The 8,498-nt window shown below is 47.0% G+C and overlaps 1 long non-coding RNA gene across 1 annotated transcript; it reads right to left on the bottom strand.

Moving 5' to 3' along the window:
* Positions 1–4,985: 4,985 nt before the first annotated feature.
* Positions 4,986–8,297, bottom strand: LOC138435939 (uncharacterized). The gene is made up of 2 exons (XR_011255302.1): positions 7,088–8,297; positions 4,986–6,579 (listed from the first exon to the last, which is right to left on the bottom strand). It is a non-coding gene; the product is annotated as an uncharacterized lncRNA (long non-coding RNA).
* Between the last annotated feature and the right edge of the window lie 201 nt (positions 8,298–8,498).

Below are 8,498 nucleotides of genomic sequence, written 5' to 3'. Positions count from 1 at the left end.
AAACTTTGTTGAAACACAGCCACACCTATTTACTGAGGTACTTGCAACAGAGACCATATCGTCCTTAAAGCCTAAAATATTTACTGCCTAACCTTTATAGGGGGAGAAGGCAATGGCAACCCACTCCAGTACTCTTGCCTGGAGAATCCCAGGGACAGGGGAGCCTGGTGGGCTGCCATTTATGGGGTCACACAGAGACGGACATGACTGAAGCAACTTAGCAGCAGCAGCAACCTTTATAGGGGGCTTCCCTGGTGGCTTAGTGGGTAAAGTATCTGCCTGCAATGCAGAGACATGGGTTCTATCCCTGGCTTGGGAAGATCCCTTGGGGAAGGAAATGACAACCCCACTCCAGTATTCTTGCCTGGGAAATCCCATGGACAGAGGAGCTTGGTGAGCTACAGTCCATTGGGTCACAAGAATTGGAAATGACTTAGCAACTAAACCACCACCAACCCTTTAAAGACAAAGTCTGCCAACCCTGCTCTAGATCACAAGAGTGCCAAGACCCTTATCAACAAATTACAATTTAGGGACATTATTTGGATCCTGATATGAACACATTGAAAAAGTTACTTATGAGACAAATTAGGGAAATTTGAACACTAGTTGGAGGATGTTGTGGAATTATTGTTAACATTTTAGATGTAATAATAGCATCAAGTGTATATGTGTCTGTGTGTGTGTAAGAGTTCTCATCTAGTGAGGGCTTATTCTGTAGTGTTTACAAATGAAATGAGAATTGTTTCAAAATAATATGGGTTGGTGGGGAATGTGCCAGGCAGTGTCCTCAGTGAAATAGACAATCCTAATAGTAACCCTATCAGCAGGCACCATTAGCATTCCCATTTTACAGATGAGAACCAAGGCACAGGTTCTCACTCGAAATCTGAGTTCCAATTTCAGATCCTGTGGTCTTTATCACGGAGCTTGGGTCTCCTATTTAGTGTGGATTTTCTGCAGATCACAGGATGGTTGAACTGAGGAGGACCTCCAGAGGAGCACCGGCAGGGAGAGCCTGCCGACAGTGGCCACATTTCCCCGTCAATCATTTAGCAGGCGTATGTAGAGTGTACCTCTGTGTCAGTGCCAAGTTACAGCCAGAGCTAGATGGGCCTATAAGACTGGACGGCCCCTCCCATCAGAGGCCACAGCAGGAGACAGACTTTAAATACACCTCCTTTTTGGAGACACCGCTGCAGCTTCTGGATGGAGGAGAGTTTGAGGCGGTGAGTCTGGAGACAGGGAGAACAATCTGGAGGTCACCAGCTCACTCCGTGAGGATGGAGACACTGGGCATGGAGAGGGAGAGGTCGCGTGTAGTGTTCAGAAGTGAAATCTGCACAGCGTTGGGAAGAAGGGTGACAGGACTCGCGGTAGGACACTAACAGTGTACAGGCATCTTCATGATAATTCCTCCTCTCTGCCGGTGGCTGGTGCGCCTCAGTTTTCAGAGCAGAGACACAAACCCATCTCACCTTGATCCTCAAATGGTGGGAGCTGGGGGTGGCGCATGTCCCCGTGTATGAGAGAACATTGAGAGACGGGAACACTGAGCTCCCATCACGTTCTGGACGCTCTTTCCTCTGATTCGCACACTCTGACTATGGTCCGAGGTGAGCATCCCATACCCAGGCCACGGAGGAGTGCACAGAGGCAGAGTTCAAGGTCAGCCTGAGATCACAGTGAGTAAATGGCCAACCTATTTGAACTTGGTCCATCAACTGCCCAAGACTATGTTCTTTTTCCTAAACCATGTTGCTTTCTATTTTTGTATTTTATTGAAGAATAGTTGATTTATAATGTTGTGTTAATTTCTGCTATACAGCAAAGTGATTCAGTTATCGTGGTTTAGTCACTAAGTCATGTCCGACTCTTTGCAACCCCATAGACAGTAGCCCACCAGGCTCTTCTGTCCATGGGATTTTCCAGACGAGGATACTGGAATGGGTTACCATTTCCTTCTCCAGGGGATCTTCAACACCGAGGGATCAAACCTGGATCTCCTGCATTGCAGGCAGATTATTTACCAATGAGCCACCAGGGAAGCCTGATTCAGTTATGCATACGTATATTCTTTTTCATATTCTTTTCCATTATGGCTTATCACAGGATACTGAATATAGTCCCCTGTGCGATACAGTAGCACTGTTATTTATCCATGCTATAATAGTTTGCATCTGCTAATTCCGAACTCCCAATCCCTGCCCCTCAACCTTCCTCCCCCTTGCCAACCACAAATCTGTTCTTTCTGTCTGTGAGTCTGTTTGGTAGATGTGTTTATTCATGTGGTATTTTAGATTGCACATGTAAGTCATATCATATGGTATTTGTCTTTCTCTGTCTGACTTACTTCCCTTAGTATGAAAATCTCTAGCTCCATCCATGCTGCTGCAAATGGCATTATTTCATACACTGTCTTCTTAAAATGACTAAGCACGCACAGTAGTCCTGTTCCCTCTGGGAGAGACGGAGGTGGGGGCTCACATCCACTTCCTCACAGCAATCTCCCTTTAGACATTTAAAACAGGGCTCCCTTTACAAAAAGCCATGCATGCCTTTAGGAATACATTGCTTGGATAAATACGGCTCATCAGTATTGTATTACATCAGTTGGGTTCCACCTAGAGAGGTAGTCTGCCAAACTCACAGAGGTTTCCAAATGTTTGTCCACTGCCAGCCCTGCCCTTTGAATGAGTGCAGAGGTATCAGCCAAAGGAAGCACAAAGGCTCTCAGCCCAGAGACCTGGGATCAACTTCTGCCAAGGACCATTAGAACATCCCCAGGCAACTGTCTTCCACTCTCTGAGCCTGAGTTTCTAAGGAAACACCCTCCTCCAGGGGCATGTTTTCATACAGTCAGGATGAATGGCATCCCCTGAGGTCATGTATCAGAATGGTTTTGCTGGCTTTCGTAGGTTCCCTCAATACTGTTTATTCACATTTTAACTGCTCCAAAGCCAGGACTCAGATGTTAGTCACCTGAGAAGGCATACATTTGGTCGTGATTCCTGCTGGATGAATCACAAGCTAGAATCAAGATTGCCAGGAGAAATATCAACAACCTCAGATATGCTGATGATACGACTCTTAACAACGGAAAGTTAAGAGGAACTAAGGAGTGAAAGAGTAGAGTGAAAAAGCTGGCTTAAAACTCATCATTAGAAAAATGAAGATCATGGCATCCTGTCCCATCACTTCATGGCAAGTAGATGGGGGGAAAAGTGGAAACAATGGCAGATTTTATGTTGGGCTCCAAAATCACTGGGGACAGTGACTACAGGCATGAAATTAAAAGACACCTGCTCCTTAGGAAAAAAGATATGACAAACTTAGACAGCATGTTAAAAAGCAGAGACATCACCATTGCTGACAAAGCTGAATATAATCAAAGCTGTGATTTTTCTAGTTTTCATATATGGATGTGATAGTTGGCAGAGTGCTGAAGAATTGACGCTTTTGAACTGTGGTGCTGGAGAAGACTCTTAAAGAGTGCCTTGGACAGCAAGGAGATCAAACTAGTTAATCCTAAAAGAAATCAACTGTGAATATTCATTGGAAGGACTCATGCTGACGCTGAAGGTCCAATATTTCGGCCACCTGATGCGAAGAGCCAATTCATTGGGAAGAACCCTGATGCTGGGAAAGATCGAAGGCAAAAGGAGAAGGGGATGACAGAGGATGAGATGGTTGGATAGCATCACTAATTCAATGGACATGAGTTTGACTAAACTCCAGGAGATAGCAAAGGACAGGGAAGCCTGGCTTGCTGCAGTCCACAGGGTCCCAAAGAGTAGGACACGACTTAGCAACTGAACGACAAAAACCCACATCATGAGTGGTGACCATTGTCCTTGCCATTTCAGTTGCCAAACCACTTAAGGATCATTTGAGAAAACTGTATGAGTCTTGAGATTGTCCAAAACTTTCTGTTGATATTCAGATAATATCCAGAAAGTCCAGCGAAAATGCTTGTAGAAAGGTGGATACCACAGTAGGAAACCACTGTGGTGGCAGGGTAAGGGAAATGCCCTAAAAATGCCCACATCCTTGTCCCCAGAACCTGTGAATAAGTTACCGTATATGGCAGAAGGAATTTTGCAGGTGGGGTTAAATTATGCCCCTTGGGCTTGGGGGAGCAGCCTAGATTAGCCAGCGGTGCCTGTCTAATCACTGCATCCTTCAAATCAGACAGCCTTTCCCAGCTGTGGGAGGTAGTGGTGATTAGGGAAGAACTGTTAGAAAGGTGCAGTGTTGCCAGTTTGGGGATGGGGGTGGGGGACCAAGGCAAGGGATGCAGGTGACCCGAGCAGTTTGTGAAGACAAAGAAACAGACTCTCCCCTATAGGTCCCGAGAGGGAGAATAGCACTGCTGGCAGCTTGAGTTGAGCCACTGAGACCCAAGTCAGACTCTGACCTTGAGAAGTATAAGATAATAAAATTCATGCTCTTTTTATTGGCTTTGTTACAATATTGCTTCTGCTGTTTTTTCTCATGTTTTGGCTTTTGTGGCCTTGAGCCATGTGGGATCTTAGTTCCTGGATCAGGGATTGGGGCCATACTCCCTGCATTGGAAGGCAGTCTTAACCACTGGGGTGCCAGGGAACTCCCAAATTCATGCTATTTTAAGCCACCAAGTCTGTGGTTGTTTGTTATAGCAGCAACAGGAAACTGATACACCACTCTTAGGAAACGGTATCGCCTCATACCTTAAAGGCCCAGAGATGATACTGTAGGAAAAGCATAGACATTGATGACTGTGAGTCCAAAAAGGATTCAAGAGTTGGTTGGAGTGAAAAATTTTAAGAATAACTTACACCAGCTTATTTCACCTATATTTTATGTTTATACAGGAAAACCTAAATTGGGCTGAAAACTTCTTTTATAGGCATGAAACTCAAAACCTAAATGATAAGGAAGTATCATATCACAGTTTAACTAGCATTTTTTTTCTTAGTGGCATGAAAGAGTGGTTTTCTGGCCACTGAATTGTTCACTTTATTTTTATTGGAATATAGTTGCTTTTTGTGTTAGTTTCTGCTGTACAACAAAGTGAATCTGTTATATGTACACACACACACACACACACACACACACACACACATATACACACATCCCTGGGGAAGGAAATGGCAACCCACTCCAGTATTCTTGCCTGGATAATTCCATGGACAGAGGAGCCTGGTGGGCTACTGTTCATTCTACTGTTCATGGGATTGCAAAGAGTTGGCTACGACTGAGTGAGTGAGCACATACTCACACGTACGGATATCCTCTCCCTCTTGAACCTTCCTCCCACCATCCCCCCACCCCACTCGTCTAAGTTATCACAATGCACTGAGCTGAGCTCCCTGAGCTATCAGTTTCCCGCTAGCTATCTATTTTGCACATGGTAGAGTATATCTAATGTCAAACCCAAACTTTCAATTCATCCCCCGCCGCCACCCCCCCCCCCCATTTCCACCTATCCGTTCTCCACATCTGCATCTCTTTTCCTGCCACGGAACTAGGTTCATCTGTCCTAATGGTCGGGACGAGTGTGTGCATACTCAGCCTCTGCAGGCTTGTCTGACTCTTGGCGACCTGATGGTCTGTCGCCTGCCAGGCCCCTTTGTCCATGGGGTTCTCCAGACCAGACAGCATGGCCATCATCATAAAAATCTACAAATGAGAAATGCTGGAGACGGTGTAGAGAAAAGGGAGCCCTCCTGTACTGTTGGTGGAAAGGAAAATTGACACAGCCACTACGGAGGAGCATATGGAAGTTCCTCAGGAAACAAAATAGAGCTACCGTATGATCCAGCAATCCCATACCTGGGCATGTACCCTGAGAAAACTACAGTTCAAAATGACACGTGTCCTCCAGTGTTTCTGGAGTACTGTTTACAATTGCACTGTTTGCAGCATGATTGCAGCACTATTTACAACAGCCACGACATGGAAAGGTGATTGTCCATTGACAGATGAATGGACAAAGAAGATATTGTGCAGATAAACAATGGAATAGTGGTTCTTTCCACTGAGGTGTGTATCTTACGATGACTAGAGTTATTGAAACTAACACTTGTAGAAGTTCTCACTATGCAGTAGTCACTCAAGAGATGGTCCTCTACCTTCCCTGAAAATGTTGTCTTGGATTTAAAGGCTCTGTTCCTTCGGCTGGGTGTATCTGGGATTTGGTGGGGGGGCCTCTCGTCTACATTATCATCCTTCCTGATACTGGGCTCCAGGGCACGGTTGAGATGCCCTCTCTCCACCTCTGTCACTCTCTTTCCAGTTGCACTGGGAATGAGTTCCATTTCTCATCCCAGGGACCGAGACCCATGTGGTTTTGATGACCAGGCGAGAGTGGAATCTTCCCCACGTTCGGCATCCTGGCGCTCACAGCTCCCTCAGGTTCAGTGACGTTCATGTGATCATAATGAATTAAGATTCATGCCAATGCAGGCTGAGTACTTGAGTGGTGAGATCAGAAGCGGGTTGCCAGCCGCAGACCGACTCAGACATCTGCTTTTATGTGTCGCCTTTACTTCAGTCACCCTCTGAAAGTCGTAATCGCTTCTCTTTCCTGGTGGAAGGCTGGAGGAAGACAAATTCAAGTGAGTGCCTGTGAAAGCATTTGTTCTGACAGGGGCCGTTTAGAGAATGGGACTGTCTTCTGTGCGGATTTATGACTTCGTGGGAGGAAAAAAGTAACAGCATGAAGAGGGGAGGGAGCGAAGGATTAAAATAAGGAAGAAAGGACAGGGGAAATTGAGGGTCAGCTTGTTGTGGGGGTGGGGAACGGCTCACCATCATCCACCCCACCCCCTCCCAGGAGATGCCAGTGCCCACTTGGAGTCTCAGAGCCCCAGGCTGGTCCAGTTTAAATCAGCTCAGCTTCATCCCACACTGAGAAGGAAGCAATGTGGGTCCCAGAAACCACCTTCTCCTTTAAGCTCAGGGTACAGAATCCCCTCCCAAGGGCCCTCCCCCCAAGCCTGGAGTGCAGCCGCCCATGTGAGACATCAGGGTAGGGCTGGTGAAGGCAAAGGGCCCCAAGGGGCCAATAATCAGACTGGCCCTTTGTCTCCAAAAAGCAGCTCACCCTGGTGCTGCATCTCTCATTGTCCCCGTGGGTGGCCTGCTGGGTGATGTGGGACATCTGGTCTGGCAAGGTCCTTAGCAGACAGCGGGGCCCAGGAGGCAGTGCTTCATTTCCCTGTAAGGGCCTTAGTCAAGGTGGGAGCAGGGCTCCAGGCAGCAGTGGAATGCCCATGCGCACCCCACCCTCTGGTCCGTTGTCTTGACACTTGCTTGCTACTTGCTAAGTCGCTTCAGTCGTGGCAAACTCTGTGCGACCACTGTGGATTTTAGCCCACCAGGCTCCTCTGTCCATGGGATTCTCCAGGCAAGGATAGTGGAGTGGGTGGCCATTTCCTCCTCCAGGAGATTTGACCCAGGGATCAAACCTGCGTCTCTTACATGGGGTCTTCTGCATTAGGAGGAGTTCTGTACCACTAGCGCCACCTGTCTTGACACTGCAGAGCCACAAATAAGATTCCACCAGCAGAGAGAGGCTGAAGGGTGGGTGGGCAAACCAGGAGCAGTTACAGGATAACTCATAAAATCTCAGAAACCCCACCAGAGCATCAGACATAGAGTGACTACCGACCTGCGGCCTGCAGACTAATCCCACTCTCCACCACCAGATCAAAATGGTACCACCCCTTCACCCTGGTTTTTAGCTCTGGCCACCTGCCCCCTCCTGCCTCTGCACCATCCCCAAGAGGAGCTATGTCAGCTGACCCCTGGCTTCTATCCCATTCTCTCCTCTTTCCAAACACTCCCACTAAAATGGCTCCAGAATGAACCTGCACTAACTACCAAGATACGTCAGTCTTAGCTTTTTCCCCCCAAATATGTGCAGATGAGATGCTCCCAGACACACGAGGAGATCAGCAGCTGAAGGGGCGCCACGAAGAACTTAACATAGAATTCTAAGACTCTCTCCTCAGGGAAATTTCAGGAGCTATTCTAAGAAAGAAATAAGAGCTCTTACTGTAAAAAAAAAAAAAGCAAGTGGAGCTGAAAAAAGAATTCTTGGAGAATAAAAGAGCTCACAGAGACAGCAAATGGCAGAAGGAATGGAGCTGAAATCTGAGGTGTAAATGAGAAGCTCAATGCAGGTCAAGCAATATTTGCAGCCCCAGAGCAAAGAGATAAAGAGATGGGGACCATGAAAGGACAGATTTATGGGGAAGGGTGTCTAGGGGACCTTTACATTCACGTCACAAGTTGAGTTTCCCTGGTGGCTCAGTTGGTAAAGAATCTACCTGGAATGCAAGAGACCTGGATTCGGTCCCTGGGTCAGGAAGATTCCCTGGAGAAGGCAATGGCAAACCATTCCAGTATTCTTGCCTGGGAAATTCCACAGACAGAGGAATCTGGAGGGCTAGAGTCCATGGGGTCACAAAGTGTCGGACACAACTGAGTGATCAAGCCAACAACAAGAACAC

This window comes from Ovis canadensis, chromosome 1 (genome assembly GCF_042477335.2).
Source record: "Ovis canadensis isolate MfBH-ARS-UI-01 breed Bighorn chromosome 1, ARS-UI_OviCan_v2, whole genome shotgun sequence".
Classification (NCBI taxonomy): domain Eukaryota; kingdom Metazoa; phylum Chordata; class Mammalia; order Artiodactyla; family Bovidae; genus Ovis; species Ovis canadensis.
The sequence above is the reverse complement of the archived record's forward strand: the minus strand, read 5'-3'. Positions and strand labels throughout refer to the sequence as shown.